We start from the raw sequence: 18,268 nt of genomic DNA on the forward strand, positions 1-18,268 counted from the left end.
AAAGCTGCATGTTTGTAAGAAACAAATCCATCATTAAAGCATTTTAAGTTTGTTTGCTTCTGGTGATTTGAATTCATAATCCATAATAATTCTTTCTCCAGTGAAAATATATTGAGGTCATATGAAGTGAAATGATCAGTCTGTGCAAGAAACTGAACATTATTTGCAACATTGTTACCTGTAATCTATAGCCTCACTCAAATGGAGTGATGATTGGTTCACAAACAAACAAATCATTCATGAACGAATCATTCTTGAGCAATCTAGCTCACCAAGTTGGTCTGAATCATCTGAAACAGCTCACGGCTTGAGCCAGCACAGATTTACTCAAATTACTAAATCAAAACTTACTTTTGAGCATGACTGACAGTCACTCCAACTCTAAATGAGCCAGTGATGTATATGATCCTATGATGCCATTTTTTGCCAACTTATATAGATAGATAGATAGATAAACACTAAATAATTTTAAGTTTAAACCATTGCTTCTGGTGAAAATTTTAATTCATAATCCGTAACAATTCTTTCTCCAGTAAAAAAGTTAATCCCCTGTTGTTAATCCCCTGTTGGGATATAAACCGCTCTCAGCGAGAGGAGTTTCCCCTGGGACCACACAAGGATCTGGTGTGCCAGCTTGTTTAAGGGGCGCGACCGCAGACCTCCTTGGTGGTTGATGTAGGCGACCACCGCTGTGTTGTCGGTGCGGACCAACACATGGCGATCTCTCAGGTCTGGGAGAAAGTGTTTCAAAGCCAGAAACACGGCCTGCATTTCCAGGCAATTGATATGCCACGTAAGATGGCGACCGCTCCACAGACCATGGGCTGAGCGGCCACTCATGACCGCTCCCCAACCGATGAGGGACGAATCCGTCTCTAGGGTTAGGCGGCGACACGGAGCTCCCAGCACCGGGCCCTGAGAGAGGAACCAAGGTTTCCTCCACATGTCTAAAGCACGAAAGCAATGACTTTGATCATGCGAAGTGGGTTGCCCCTCGGAGCAAACCCCTTGGTTCTGAGCCACCACTGCAGGGGTCTCATATACAGCAGACCAAAAGGTATCACGTTGAACGCAGCTGCCATGAGACCCAGCAGAACTTGGAACTGCCTGACAGTGAGTGACTGGCCTATTCTGACTCTGCTGACTGCTGTGAGGATCGACTCGATCCGAGCAGGAGACAGACGTGCCTGCATTGTGGTCGAATCCCACACTACCCCAAGATAATTGGTTCTCTGTGACGTAGAAAGCACACTTTTCTTGGCGTTTAGTCTTAACCCCAAATCTTTCATGTGGGCGAGAACGACATCTCGATGCCGAGTCGCCAGATACTCCGACTGTGCTAGGATCAACCAGTCGTCTATATAGTTTAGAATATGGATGCCCTGCATCCGAAGAGGAGCCAAAGCAGCGTCCATGCATTTGGTGAAAGTTTGGGGCGAGAGCGCTAGGCCGAACAGAAGAACCCTGTATTGGTAGGCTTTGTCCCCAAAAGCGAACCTCAGGAATTTCCTGTGATGTGGAAGGATGGAGATGTGAAAATAAGCGTCCTTGAGATCTATCGTCACAAACCAGTCCTCGGACCTGATTTGGGACACGACTTGCTTGATAGTTAGCATTCTGAATTTGAGTTTCATAACTGCGCAATTTAAAAGACGCAGATCTAAGATAGGACGCAGCCCTCCATCTTTCTTTGGAACAATGAAGTAGTGGCTGTAGAACCCGGACTCTGTGAGATGAGGAGGGACCACCTCGATGGCCTCCTTCCTCAAGAGAGTTTCTACTTCCTGTTCTAGTATCAGAGCCTGCTGGGGGCCCACGAGAGTGGGAAGAAACCCCTGAAAAGGTGGTGGATGAGAACCAAACTGAATTCTGTAACCTTTTTCTACAGTCTGCAGGAACCATTGAGATACATTTGGCAGAAGCTTCCACACTGCTAAATGTTCTACTAAGGGAATCAGCCTCTCGAGGCTGACCTCTGATGTAATTTGAGACCTCCTTGGAGGTAGCGAGTCTCCCTGTGCCACTACGAAGATGGGCGGATGTAGAGAGGGAGATCTGCTGGAGACTGCTGCGCCCTGAAGCACCAGTGGTGGCAGGGTTAGCAGACCGATCTCCTGAGGGCACTGAGGAAGAGAGGTGTTGTGCTCTTCCCCAGGGGGACCTGCCCTGAGAAGCCCTGAATTGTCAGGACTTCTTCTCCGAGGACTTCTTAGCCTGAAGAACAGCCCTCAGGTCGAACTTAGGCTTCGAAGCCCCGGATTTAGAGCGCCGCTGAGACTCCCGATCCCGAACAGTCTTTATCTCTCATATCAGACACGGTCAGCCAGAGGTGCCTTTCTGCGGCCACCATAGCTGCCATGGACCGCCCAATGGCGCGGGCGGTCTCCTTGGTGGCACGCAAGGCTAGATCGGCGGTACGACGCAGCTCGCATACGTCTTCCGCCTTAACTTCCTCGCCTTCTCCCAGCTCTTTCAGCAAATCGGCCTGGTATGCCTGCAACACCGCCATGGTATGCAGGCAAGCACCAGCCTGGCCGGCTGCCGAGTACCCCTTACCCAGCAAAGAAGATGTAGTACGGAGAGGTTTGCTGGGTAAGGCCGGGGCTTTCAGAGATGATGCCGAAGCGGGCGAGAGATAGCTGGCGAGCATCTGCTCGACCCGTGGCATCGCTCTGTAACCGTGCTCGCTCATCCCGACCACATTACTGTAGTTAGAGGCGGTGGGAGAGTGAACACGGGCTGAGAATGGCTTTGTCCACGATCTCGACACCTCGGTGTGGAGATCGGGAAAAAACGGTAAGCCCCGGCATGGAGGTGGTTTGGAGCGCAGGTACCTCTCATCAAGCCTGCTTTTTGGCTGCTCCATAGGGGTGACAGCAGGCCAGTCAAGATTTAATTTAGCAACCGCACAAGTCACCACCTCCACGAGCTCCTCATACTGCGCGGGCTGGGTGGGGGGGGGATAGGAGGAAGATAGCCGGAGGGACGACTGCTCTTCCTGGATGGAAGAAACCGACAGGGCTTCCGATCCAGAGAGAGCTGAGGATCTAATAAGGCAGGAGGGAGAAAGGGGTTCACCCGTCTCCACTCCTGTTAAAAGATCCATTTGCGAACCCCATGAATGCAGACGCCGCTCCGCCTCAGCGACAGCGGGACCTGACCCATGAGGAACGCTTATGAGGGCTCCTTTCTCGAAAAGAGCCCTCTGGGAACGAAGCGAACGCAGCGGCAGCCGCAAACAATGCACACAGTCAGCCTCCTCGAAGGCTGACTGGGCATGCTTCGCCCCCAAGCAAACTACACACAAAGCATGTGTGTCCTCTGCCGTGATGTAGCGCGGGCAGGGAGGAACACACTGCTTAAATTGTTTGCTATCGCCCTTGGACATTATGTCAAGCACTCAAATAAAATTGGAGCAAACTGGCCCCGAAAAACAGTGCTGACGGACAAAGACACACACAGAGCGCGACTGAAAGACAGAAGCTGCCGATCGCACTCACCGCACGTGCTTTATAGCTTCCTGGTTCTCGACGTCACCCCGTCCGTGACGTCATACGCGCTTTCCTATTGAACGAGATTACACACGTGTTCAGAGCGTGGTCACACTGGAGGCGTTCCCAAAGCGTTATGACGCAGCTCGACGTTCCCGAAGGGGAACTAGTGTTAAATTCTGTAGTGTTATCCTTGACGAATGAGTGTGTTTCACTACATATTTCTTTGCATGGAAAAGAGCAGCTTGGACATTCTGAGGGAAAAAAATAATGTGGGTGAGTAAATGTTATATGTGTATGTGAAATTGCCACCAAAATATCTCAGTGATGCTGTATGCACCAGAGGCTAAACTGTAGGGTTAAACTGAAAATTGTCAGCATTTGCTTGCCCTCATGTTGTTTTGTGTAATTATTTAGAGTCATATAAAAGCATGACCATGTAAACACAATCACTGTAATCTCAAAAAAGTGGCCTATATATTCCATAATATGCTGTTATATTTATGCCAAGATTCAAATGAGAGGAAAAGCCCACATGAAAATTTCAGATTAGTTTTATGATAGACCCCTCACACCCCGCCGAAAACACCTCAGTTTAATGGTGTGAGAAAATCACAGTGAAATATTTGAATTGTTGGTGTGAGGTGTGGAATATATAATAAGCTGCTATTCATCAGGACGCTCTCTGTAATAATTCTGGGAGTACTGCTCATCGTTGGGTTTATTACTGATTAATTTCACCATCTGTCTTCCCCTGGAACATCCACAGAGAAAGAAAAAAAAAAATCCACAGTGCGTTTCATTATTCAGACAGGTGATTTGAGCCAGCATAGTGACATTTCTGTCTAACAGGATGAGCCACAGCCAGGCAGCACAGAGAACATGTTCACATACATATGACAGCAGCACTGCCTGTCTAGCATGTCTCTGGTTATTGGACACTTTTACCATGGTGAAGCTGATGTCAGTGTTCATGCATTCTGTCACCAGTGTCACATGACCCCTCTCTGGCATGGAGGGCATCAGCACAGATGACGGGACTGTGTGAGAGCTGCTTGTGCTGGTCGTTTTACTCAATGTCAAAAATAGTAAGTAGCGCAACTGTTTTATAAAGAAACTGTTTTCATGAGCACCAAATAATCATAATCATGAGACAGAGCAGGCTGGAGTAATGACTGCTGAAAATTAAGCTTTACCATCACATCAGTTTTATATTAGTAGCATTGCTATATTATTATTATAAAATTAGTTTTATTATTCTTAGTAATGGCAATATTATAATATTTATTTTATATTTTAATTTTAATTTTTTTTTTTTTATGTAATTAATATAGATTAGCAAACAGACTGCAGCCAATCTGTGGTGCGAAATTATAACAAAAATGTGCAGTTGTTTCATGGAAAAAGTATCGTTTATGTCCCTCATTTGCCATAAGGAAAACTGCAGTTCTTCATACAGAGTGGTTTGTGGTATTCAGATGAAGCAAACCGCAATGGCTTTTTGACATGATTTCTCGCTCTCTCTCAGTCTCATTAAGACCTGCAGTGGCACCTTGGGAAATGCACCTACAATCATTTAAGCATTAAATCTAATGAGCTCCAGTCCGTAAGTGGGGCATAATAGGTGAGAAACAAAGGTCGTTTTGCTAATTTTGATCAGTATTTGTGGAATCAGAAGTTTAAAGGTGTACACCATAAGGTTTTTTTCTGTCTTTTATGATTGTTGCTTGTCAGACTGCATAATATGATCTTGTTGAGATCTTGGACAAAATTTAATGCAGACTGTTTTATGTCAGGCTATGCAATATACATTTCACAACTGACATAACACAACTTGGTTATAAAATATTCATCATACAACTGACCTTATTGATCAGTTGCATCATGTTCATGGCCCGCCTTGTATATATAAAATGAAAAAAAAAACCCAGGATCTCCATTGGTAAGAATCCATGGGGTAATCGACATAGGAAGAGCTGGTGGAGAAAGCGACTGTGGAGCAAGTCTTATGTAGCCAGACTTTCAGACTGATAGCATACAGGTCTGGGAACCTTGGCCACCCAAGAGGTCATATGACTGACAGGTAAAACAACCAGTCACATTTCAGTTTGGGGTGTGTAAATGTCCCCACAATTACAGATCGGTGTGTAAAACTCTTGAACGTATTTTATAGATTTTGTGTCGCAAACTTTAAATATTTCCCATTATTTTAAAAATCCAGCGTTCAGTTGATCCTGATAAGTGCTCATCATCACAGTTGATGGCTTTTTTTCTTTCGTGAGGGGGTTTGGCATCACAGCATCTTTGTTTTCAGGTGGAACATTAAAGAACATGACACACACATCTCCCGGAAAGCTGTATAATTCAACTAATCCGACGATGACTTCAAAACTCTTAAAGTGTTTTCACTTTTGTGTGCCGTATGCATCAGGCATTCAGCCAGCGATCCGTGGGCATGATGTCTTTGACGTCTTTCACTGAATGAAAGACTGAGGCAGAGTCAGGGGTGTTGGAGACCAAGCTGGAGCCATAGAATTGGAGAACCAGGGTGAAGACTGAGGTGGTCCTGGAGGGAGTGTGGATACTAATGGTGGAGCTAAAGTGGATGGACCAGGCACAGCTGCAGAGGAGAAATTCTGCAAAGGAACCAAGGGGATTAGGAAGCCAAGTGGAGACGGTAGGATAATGCATTCCGGTGTTGCTGGAAGGAGCCGATGGGTCAAAGGGCCTAGATGAAGTCCTAGGCTTAAAGGGATGCAGTGGAGCCAAATGGTTGACACTCAGAAGCCTGTTCTTTGGATGTTGGTGATTTGGAGACCGTGGTTGTGCCTGTGGTGCTGGAGGGCTGAGGAGAGAAGGTGGATCAGGAGAGGGAGGTGGGGTCAGGGTACTGGATAAAGGTGAAATCAGAGTGCTGGATGGAACCAATGGAGGTGGAGCCTTGGAGCAAAGTGGAACCAGCAGAGTAAGGCCTTGGACACACTAGATGATTTTCAAATTTTAATTGATTTTAAAACCATGGGAGACCACAGACATGAAGACAATTTTAACAAATTTTTAGCCTTATAATCCTCGGACTGCACACACTAGATGATCCGACCAGACTGCGAGACCATACACTTGTTGATTATAGGAACGATTTCATAGTGACACAAGATCTTGCAGAGACTCACAAGATCAAACGTGACTAGAGAAGAAAAACAAAATCAAGGATGATGGAGGACATTTTGCGCATTCTGATGCACAGTGAAAACCGAAATAGAAAATAAGAATATGGGTGATGTTCTTTCTCAGTACTGTACTTTCATGGCATGTTTGTGGCTGGCAAGTTTTATGCAGTAGGTGACCCTTACTCACTCTCATTGCCTATTACAGGTAACATGTCAGAGTTAGCCCAATCAAGAGATGTAAATATTTAATATATTTGTTATTTGAGTTTGGGAATGCTTCGTCTCGATCGATATCAGTTAAATAATCATAATGACACAACACAATTTTCAGCTCACCCCCCCCCCACCTTTTTTTTTTTTTGCCAAACAAATCTGCCAAACAAATCTGTCTTAAAATTTCCCTTAAAATCTTCAAATGTGTGGCCATCCTAAGGGATCTGGGTGAAACCAGCAGAGCCAGAGAACTGGGCTGGACCTGTGGATGAGGCAGAGCCATAAAGCCAGCTGGAAAAGTGGAGACAAAGTAGCTAGGAGGATGAGCGATGACAATGGAGGCAGGAAGTTAGATGGAACCAGCTCTAATCTACATTAAAGGGGTCATCAACTGCCTTTTATATGTTGTATGTTGTACTGTTCTCTATGGTAAACTTAATGTTATCAAGATTTTTACATCAAACAATATCATCAAAGTTCTCTGTTTGAATAGGCTTGGCAGATTGTAGACTCAGAAGTAAATGCCCACTGGTATTACTGGCTAACTCTTGTGTATGTTAAACAGCCTACATCCTTCATAGATGGATGCATACATTCCAATATAGTCAGCACAGCATTGTCTTTTAGCTTCAAACTTTCTGAAAATCCTCTGTCGAATTGGTGCCTTGTTTGTAAACTAACCCGTGGCAAAATTAAGTGAATAAAGAACCAAGTTGTGTTGCAACATTACTGTCGGATCCAATATAGTCAGCATAGCATTGTCTTTTAGTTTCAATCTTTCTGAAAATCCTGTGTTGAATTGTGCCTTCTTTGTAAAAGAAACCAGAGTAAAAAGAAATGAACGAAAGACTAAGTTCTCTCTGACCACCTGGATCTTCATTAAAAATACCACTTTTTCCTACCACAACGAAGGCAATGCAAAGACTATTTTTCCACAATTTGGCACTGCATAGCATCTTCTTGTAATCGGAATGTTTTTAATTGTTTGGTTTTTGAGTAGGCCTGCGAACAATTTCGACAAATGGCGATTGCGAACTCGGGCTGTTCACACCCAATTTACCACTTACAACACTGGAAATGTTATTTAGCAGCTCTCTTTTGTAATGTTGTGACATTGGTGGGCAGAGGTGGTGTAAATAGCCATTGCTAACCAAGTGGCCTATTTGCACTTGTGTAAATAGACACTCCATTAAAAGGCACCAGACTACAGAAAATTTCAGTTATTTCAGTTTATCCAGTAAATGTAGTTAATCCACATTTATTTTGCTTCCGTCTAAGGCAGCACAATTAATTGAAAGCGGTTGTTACGCACATTTTGTCAGTAAAGCCAATTCTTTAATCAGTAGTAAATCTCCAGCACGTGCTTTCAGATGGAGCAGGATTTATAACACAGTGCCGTAGTTCACAGACAAGCTATGCAATATCACATTTATTATCACAGACAAGTTAACCACGCTATATTGAAATCAAAGCTATCGTTCTGCGATAATGACAGGTGTTTGCATAGCTTTTCAGTAAACTATGGCTCTGTGTAGTAAATGCTGCTACATCTGAAAGCATGTGAAAATACCACATTGTTTTTACTCCAAACTTACTTCATAACTTCAGTCAAGGCACACAACATTTTTCATAGTATTCTAAGCAGTGATAAAGGCATTGCATTATTATATACTTTATTTTATATACTTTATTATAATTATACAATTATAATAGGCAGAATTCAGATAAACCATATAGTGTCGTAGTCATGTGTTTATTTGACACGTTGAATCAATGAAAGCAGTTAAATCTGTTTATTCAGCTGTGGCGATCGTGATTTCCTAGGTTTCTTCTTCTGGGCATATTTGGAGTTTCTGCACAAGAGTGCCCTCTTGTCTTTGGATGGAGATGTATTACTGATCACAGAACTATGCTTCCCTGACAAGATGTGCATGACAATCACAACTTTTGCTTAATCGCGATTGCAATTTCATTTAGATTTATGGTGCAGCCCTACATCTGATGCCCATGAACCAAACCACCAGTAGATTATGCCAAATGACTGTTTTAATGAGCGAGTCATTTAGTCGATCATTTAACCGATTTGTTCAAACAGCTGATTCATTCAGAATCTAGGCAAGTGAATAGGTCTTTATGAATGGTTACTGAATCATTAATTCACACAATTCATTCAAAAGCGTGGATTCACAACAGACACAACAGTTCTGCTGTGGCTTTGATTTAAACTATTTTTGTCAACGAACTTGAGCAAAAACAGTCAATATTCTATTACAGATTTTGAACTTTGTGTCTTCTTCACTCACAGTGAAGAACTTCCATTCCAATGTCATGTTTACATGTCAATATGAGCGTAAGTGTGACATCTAAATGGAACGGATCAGAATCGGCAAACTAACTGGCCGGACACCGTTTCAGGGGTGCGTTTCCCAAAAGCATCATTAGCCAACTATGATCGCAAGTTCCATCGTTACCAACATATTCCGACACCATAGTTCAAACAAACACTTGCAAACAGCGTCACAAACTTACGTGGTTGGAACTACAGCTGTCGCTCTGTGGTTAGAAGCATACTTTCTTGTTAGTAAGACATATAGGCTCAATAAATGATGCTCTTGGGCACAATAAGCAAGTTAACATGCAGTAGGGGAAAGTAGGGTGAGTTGTGCCAGTTTATAGTGACTTTATAGTGACTTTATAGTGAAGCCATGACAGTACTCCCTCCAATTTAAGCATTTTATAATATTTCAGCATGTGGTGCATCCCTGGCAACAATAACTTTGGATCAGAAATAAACTGATTCAGAATTATAGCTTTCAGAAAAAAAGTGGTCTCGTGGCACAACTTGCCCCCGGTGCGGGGTAAGTTGTGCCTTTGGGGAGAATACATCGGGGTAAATTGTGCCAGTGATTATTAAAGTAAAAAATAACATTTTATTGTCATGAACTGTAATGCTATATAAAATCAAGACAAATTTAATACAAAATTGCTCATTTAAGGTTTATTTAGATATTGTTACCCTATTAAACTATTGGCATGTCATATTTTCTACTTTTTCGGAAAACACAAAAAAACTCAAATCCACAATATATGATATTTGTGAATAATTAGAAAGCTGTCTGTCAACAAAACGCTGTCTGTCAATTATGTAACATAGGAAAAAAGTTACTTTCTTACGAACATTTCTGAACATCCCATTGTGACTTAGGCCACTTAAAAAACTGACAAACGGCAGGTAAATCAAACACTGATGGGGCACAATCGTCTTTTTTACACAGATTATCCCCTGTGGGTATGTAGGTCTAGATCAGGGATGCCCAACCCTGTTCCTGGAGATCTACCATCCTACAAAGTTCAGCTCCAACCCTAATCAAACACACCTGAACCAGCTAATTAATCTCTTAGGTCGCATGCGATAATTACAGACAGCTGTGTTGGAGCAGGACTGGAACTAAAGTCTGCAGGTAGGTAGATCTCCAGGAACAGGGTTGGTCAGCCCTGGTCTAGATGGTCTAGATCCAGACTATTACTTAAAATCCCACTAGCACAACTTAACCTTGCCCTTTGGCACAAATTACCCCAAACCGACAATTTTGAAAAACTAGCATGATCCCACAGTTTAGAGCTAACATTATGCTAACGGTATAGGCTCACTGTGTAGCCTACTAAAGCACTAAAACATGTGTGAAATATTTTCAAACTTGTCTATAATTGTTCAGACGCAACAATCAAAAAACCTTGATCATATAAATTTTACTTTGAAAGGCAAAAAACAGTTTTTTTTTAGCTAAAATGTGCTTAGCTCTCATGCCATGCGTCTCTCTTCTTTGTGGCATGGGTAAATTGGATGGCTCTTCAAAAGTATGTGGTCACATGACCAATTTCTTCTATGGTTTTCTAGAAACAAGGGGTGGAACTACTTCCCCCCCGGCACAAATCACCCCACTCTCCCCTACAATCTACATTTTCCATTCAATCTAAATATAAATGCATTTTAATCTATGCATTTTTGTGCGTCCTCTATAAGCATACGGAGTATGACGTAAGAGGGAACCCGCTATGAATCAAACATCAAATAAAGCGAAATGACGGAAGAAAAAATAGTAAATCAGTCATTTGGTGCCATGTTCAATATAGCTGCATTTTTGAGATCTCTAATCAGTTAAATAGCAGAAGTTATTACTTGGTGACGTCATTAACAACGGCCCTATGTTGTTGAACTAATGTGGTTCAAACAACGGAGATGTGACCTTGTTCGGGAAACAGTCGTGACAAGCTAGTTAGTTTCCACAACAATGCATCAGTGAGTTACGTCGTCTTATGGGAAACACACCCCAGGCCGATCATATGGAAAACATGTTTGACACGAAGCAGCACAGCGCAGACCGATCGGCTTATGACAGTACTGCAAAGGCAATTCGAAAGCATAACAGAGCTTTCTGCTCTCTGTAGCTTTCGTGGTGCTTTGATGTCATACAACGATCAGCCTGTGCCGCTTCAAGTCAAACACACCTATGGTGTCAGTCCAGTCTATGAGCTTGCAATCTCTCTCTCTCTCTGCCCCAACTCCACCCTCCTCTTCTGATCTACGCAATTCACATAAATTACATGTTTTGATTCAAAGCAGCAAATTTTGCAGGCCTAGTTTGCAGGTATGTACATGACAGAGTGTAACATTCTACAATCTGTCAATTTTGGCAGACTGGCTACAGTATAGGCTGTTTTTAGATTAACAAGACAGTTTTGAGTTCTGAAACTTATAGGATGTTTTTACAATTACCTCTTATATGTTAAAAGATCAAGGCAATTTTGGTTACTTAGTTCATGACCCCTTGGAAAATTGGATTATAATCGAAGGAACTGTGCCATAATTAATAATGTCATAATTAAAAAAAAAAAAAAAAAAAAAAAAAAAAAAAAAAAGCAATGGCAATGTCACTATTTCAAAACTAACAACAGGTGAAATTGTGGTTGTCAAAATGTCACATCTCAAGAATCAGTTTTACTTCACACTGCTAACCAGATTTTGACCAGAGCTTTACCAGGAGATTTCGTTGCAAACATCACTCACTGCTGCTTGTTAGATCATCACCATGTAGATACTTACTCTGAACATTTCCAGATGATTTTCCTCACAATATAATTAAATTATTTTTCAAAAACAGATTCTTTAAATGAAAGCAGTCTGGCACGCACACCGCTGCAAATTCATATGCAGACATGGCAGGCTGTATATGTGTGCACAACCTAAAAAGAATGACATATTGGCTTGTCTGCTTGAGAAGAACTCGGCGGGTTCTCAGTGGCGAATGCTGGATTGTGGGGATGTGAGTGAATGTGTCTCAGGCGGAGAGACAGGGGTAGATGTTGATGGAGTCTGCAGTCATGCGGCGCGTGGTGGGCCGTGCATCGCTCTCACTCTTTCTTTCTACTCACACAGCTGTGACAAAAGCTAGATTGAAAAGAGCTTGACAATCTGCCTGAGATCTGACAGGGCTGTCACAGAATCACTCAACATCCCTTGCATAATTACAGCATTATCTCTGATCCTAGAGACAGTATGAAATGTGCCTGTGAGCAGGGATATCCTCCATTCTAACCGTTTCTTAGCCCCGTCACAAACCGAAGACTGGATGGAAAAACCTTCGCAGTAGCTTTCCATAAGAAAATGGGCGGAAAGATCCTGGTACAAAATGATTAAAACGCAGGGTTACCATGACGACAGCTGGGTTCTAATAGGATTAACTTTCTGCAGTTGCGATGAAAGTATTATCTGTTCAAATGCTTGTTTTGTTAGAGCCGCTGCTGTCTGAAGTTGTGCCATGTCAAGTAGGAGCGAGTGAAAATGTCGCGCATCCATAAGCATATTTGTTCAATTTGATATGGATTCCTTGTGTTGTGGTTTCATACTCTGTAAGTACATTAAACATCAGCCAAACAAGAAAGCCTTAAGAAAGGATTTAGCATTGATTTTAAAGTCATCTTGATTTTAAATTAAAGTGAGGATTTAACTACATCAAAGACATTTGGGAAGCCAAAAGTAGCAGTGCTATTAACTTAACATTTTTCAATGTTATGGCAGAAGTTATAATGAGGTACTTAGTTCAATGTAGGGTGAGCATTGCCGCATTGTGCTACATCACTAATTTTTATGACACACTGCATTGTGAACACAGCTTTATAGCTGTGCAAACAGACAGTAATCAAACAATAATTTTGTAGCATTGCAGCAATGTAGCATACACTCTTAATAATAAAGGTGCTTGACGATCCCATAGAAGAACCTTTTTTTTTGTCTAAATGGTTCCATAAAGAACCTTTAACATCTGAAGAATCTTTGTGTTTCACAAAATGTTCTAAAGGTAAGAAAGAGATGGTTCTTTAAAGAACCTTTGATTGAATGGTTCTTTGTGGAACCAAAAATGGTTCTTCTATGGCATCACTGTGAAAAACCTTTTAAAGTACCTTTATTTTTAAGAGTGTAGGGATATCTGATTCACTTTAGTCTTTGCAAAGTATTTTACACTAGCATAAACATTTTGTTATATGCTGCTAAATGCTTAGCTGAACTTTTGAGTGCTTATTTGACCCTCCTAATAAAGAGGGTCAAATATTTTATGCATATTTTGCATCTTGTGAAAAAAGTTCCCGCAGGTACGTTTTAATCATACAATCAGGTTGGACTATTTCATGTAAACAGATTGGTGAATTGGTTATTTGGACCAGTGCATTGTAATGAACTGTCTGAAGAAAACAAATCACGGAAAAAAAAACATTTTTATTTTGTTCAGAAAATGTATGTATATAATGATTTTTATTTTTTTATTTTCATTAAACTTTTTGATACAAAATGCCCCTTTGGGGCAACTTAATGGCTGCACATTGTTCTGCACTATGCTCCACCACTTTAAGACAAATTGATTTGTTTTCTGTTGTGTTTTCATATTCAAAAGATTATAAATTAGATGTAGTTTTTTTTTTTGGGGGGGTTTGCATCAAATGTTCTTTGAAATTTATACATAATAAATCATGAATAAAGATTGATCTTCCCTGCTGAACAAAACAAAAACAGCTAAAACCAGCCTAGTTGGCTGGTTTTAGCTGGTCATCCAGTCTGGTTTTAGCTGGTCATACTTGGTCAGCAGGCTGGTTTTAGAGGGATTTTGGCCACTTTCTTAGCTGGTCTGGCTGGGAGACCAGCTGGAACAACCAACTAAAACCAGCATGTCCAACCTAGCCATGCTGGGAGACCAGCTAAAACCAGCTAAGACCAGCCAACCAGCTTTGCCTGGTTTTAGCTGATAATCGACCTTGGTCATAGCTGGTCGTAGCACGTCAGCAGGCTGGTTTTAGAGGGGTTTTGGCTAATTTCTTAGCTGGTCTGGCTGGAAGACCAGCTGGAACAGCCAGCTAAAACCAGCCTGACCAGCCTACCCAGTCTGATGGACCAGCTAAAACCGGCTACTTCTGTCTTAAACCAGCTAAAACCAGCAAACCAGTTTAGGCTGGTTTTCTCTGGTAATCCAGCCTGGTTTTAGCTGGTTAGCCGGCTGGTTTTAGATGAGTTTTGGCCACTTCTTTAGCTGGTCTGGCTGGGAAACCAGCTGGAACAACCAACTAAAACCAGCCTGTCTAGCCTTCCCAGGCTGAGGGACCAGCTAAAACCAGCTACTTCCATTTTAAACCAGTTAAAACCAGAAAACCAGCTTAGTAACTGGGGAAAATAAATGCGGAACATGTTCACATAGGACAGTATATGCATGAAACCGTTCAGAAAGATTTGGATACAAATTACTTTGCATGTGCTTTAGTGTGTTATTCAATATGTCAAAATAAGCATACTTTAAAACATAACAAAAGACTTAAAACATGATTTCAATAATTTGTTAATCTTTTATTTTGACATTATTACAAAGTGTACTTGTTTAAATGTGCACTTAAATATATTAGGAAACATAATCATGAAAGTGTACTGTCTTTAAGTACACCTAAGTTGCTTTTTATTTCATTAATATTACATTAGTTGCAGTATAACTTTCAAGGGCACATTTAATACAGTATAGTACACAAGAATCTTTTACACAAGAGTGTAGTCCTTGAGAAACTACAGAAGCAGCAATATTGTAACAAAGTAGCTTCCCTAACACTGATCACAGGCAGCACAAGCAATTTACTAAAAAACAGGTGAAGAGTGATGAAACATAAATTGTTTTCCACAGCCGATAACTAGTTTAATAGATATCTATATAAGTCTTAACCTTTGGTGTCAGTGATTGAAGTCTTTGCAGCTTTACAGAACAACATTCTCCCTTTAAGTGAACAGTTGTAGTTCACATAAGAGTCAACCAAGCTGAATTTAATTTATCTTTAAAGGTCACTTTAAGAGGTTCACAGAAATGAAATGTATTTAAAAAAAAAAATGGGCAGAAAACACACTGAGAGGCAGATAGTACGGCAGCAGGGATGAAGGGATTTTTTTTTTACTTAAGCTTTAATGTAACTTAAAGTTTCAGTTCTTGCCAAACAGTTCTTTGTTTTGTTTTTTTTTTTTTTTTTTTTTTACTCAAGTGCCGGTAGTCACTGACTTGCATTTTATAAATCACCAAAGACCATGGTTTCAACTAAAAATCTGATTCATGTTAAAAAAGTGACCTATATTTTAGATGGCCTGAGGGTAAGTGAAATAACAGCAAATTTCCATGGTAACACTTTATTTTAAGGATCAGGAATTAGACAGTAATTAATGACTAATAACTGCATTTGTAAGTGACTAGTTACAGACTTGTATGCCATTACAAGCTATTTATAAGGCCTTTATTGGTTGTTGTCTTATTTTTGTCTTATAGACCCTTTATACTTAGTTTCTGTCCTAACAGTGTATTAATTAGCTAAACATAAAACAAACTAATAGCTTGTATTGTGTGAATTACACAATATATAAGTTCTCAATACACTATGTGAATGTGTAGCTTATAAGTATAAAATAAATATAGAATAGGCATTTCATCACAGACATTTCAATTAACAGAAAAAACACTTTTACACAAAAGCACAGTCTTTCTAGCAGTTGTTCCATACTAACAAATGATTTATAAATTAAATATTCTCCATTCCCTGATTTTATTAATAGCTAACAAGCACATTTCTCACTAATACATTCAATATTACTTCAGATTATGTTCCCTATTCTAAAGTAGAAAAGCGACATGAAAGTTTGTCTCATCTGTAGTTTGTTCTCTTGTTGAACCATCAAACAATAAAGACAGAATTCTTCACTGCAATCTTTCATGCATCTTTTCTATTTTAGAATAGGGAACATAATCTGAAGTAATGCAACATTTATTAGTGAGAAATGTGCTTATTAGCTTAAGGGAATGGGGAATATTTTGTTTATTAATCATTTATTAGTATGGAACAACTGCTAGAGGACTGCTTTTGTGTAACTGTTTTTCAGCTAATTTAAATGTCTGATGAAATTCCTATTCTATATTTATTTTATAGTTATAAGCTACACATTCGCATAGTGTACTGAGAACTTATAAAGTTTGTAATTCGCACAATACAAGCTATTAGTTTGTTTTATGTTTAGCTAATTAATACACTGTTAGGACAGAAACAAATATAAAGGGTCTATAAGACCAACATAAGACAACATCCAATAAAGGCCTTATAAATAGCTTGTAATGGCATACAAGTCCATAACTAGTCATTTACAAATGCAGTTATTAGTCATTAATTACTGTCTAATTCCTGATCCTTAAAATAAAGTGTTACCATTTTCATTTCTGGTTGAACTCAGTGTCACAGCCAGATAGCTTTTAGCAAAGTTTGACTCAAATTATGGTGCAGTGATCAGGACCCCTGTGTGAAACTACATAATAAATGGATTGGAAAATATTGATTTGAGTTTTATTACATTATGTTAATATGCAAGAAAAAAAAAAAAGACACTGTGAGTGAACAAGAACAGAAATTCAAGAGCACTGAACTTGATCTCACCTTCACGTCAAAGTCCTAATGAACCTGCCAATGTTTATTTTGCAATAATGAATGGCTGACTTTATCATTATCCACTATATATGATAACTATATTAGTGTCCACAATTGCATCTGCCACTTTAAATGCTAACACTAGACTATTTGGCTAGAAAAAAAAAGGGAAAAAGAAAAAGCAAGCCTCTACCAAATTGACTACTTGTCCCATAAAGGGGTTTCCTCTTTTTGTCTGTTTATTATTATTATTATTATTATTATTATTATTATTATTATTATTATTATTATTATTATTATTATTATTATTATTATTATTTTATTTTATTTTTTTTAACTGTCAACTTAAATAGCATTGTTTATTGTAAACGCATGCTGCAGTTATGTCAATTGTCGCTTTAAATGCTCAAACTATTTAAAGTCTGATTGACTCTGAACAGTGTTTTTATCGTTCATCAGCTGGAAAAAGTAATTATATATAAACTTATGGATTTCAGTAAAACTCAAATTGTGAAACTTGTGTATTAAATAAATTCAGTGCATGCAGACTGAAGTAGTTTAAGTCTTTGGTTCTTTTAATTGTGATGATTTGGCTCACATTTAACAAAAACCCATCTAAAACCCAGTATCTCAACAAATTAGAATACTTCATAAGACCAATTAAAAAAAAAAAAAAAAAACTTTTAGTGAATTGTTGACCTTCTGGAAAGTATGTTCATTTACTGTATATTTACTCAGTACTTGGTAGGGGCTCCTTTTATTTTAATTACTGCCTCAATTCAGCGTGGCATGGAGGTGATCAGTCTGTGGCACTGCTGAGGTGGTATGGAAGCCCAGGTTTCTTTGACAGTGGCCTTCAGCTCATCTGCATTTTTTGGTTTCTTGGTTCTTATTTTTCTCTTGACAGTACCCTATAGATTCTCTATGGGGTTCAGGTCTGGTGAGTTTGCTGGCCAGTCAAGTACACCAACACCATGGTCATTTAACCAACTTTTGGTGCTTTTGGCAGTGTGGACAGGTGCCAAATCCTGCTGGAAAATGAAATCAGGAAAAGCTGGTCAGCAGAAGGAAGCAAGAAGTGCTCTAAAATTTATTGGTAAATGGGTTCAGTGACATTGGTTTTCAAAAAAACACAGTGGACCAACACCAGCAGATGACATTGCACCCTAAATCATCACAGACTGTGGAAACTTAACACTTGACTTCAAGCAACTTGGGCTTTGAGCTTCTCCACTCTACCAGACTCTCATCTTAAAAGAGGACTTTGGAGCACCTGGCAACAGTCCATTTCTTCTTCTCCTTAGCCCAGGTAAGATGTCTCTGACGTTGTCTGTGGTTCAGGAGTGGCTTAACAAGATGAATACGACAACTGTAGACAAATTCCTTGACACTTCTGTGTGTGATGGC

This window comes from Garra rufa, chromosome 24 (assembly GCF_049309525.1).
Source record: "Garra rufa chromosome 24, GarRuf1.0, whole genome shotgun sequence".
In the NCBI taxonomy this organism is placed as follows: Eukaryota; Metazoa; Chordata; class Actinopteri; order Cypriniformes; family Cyprinidae; genus Garra; species Garra rufa.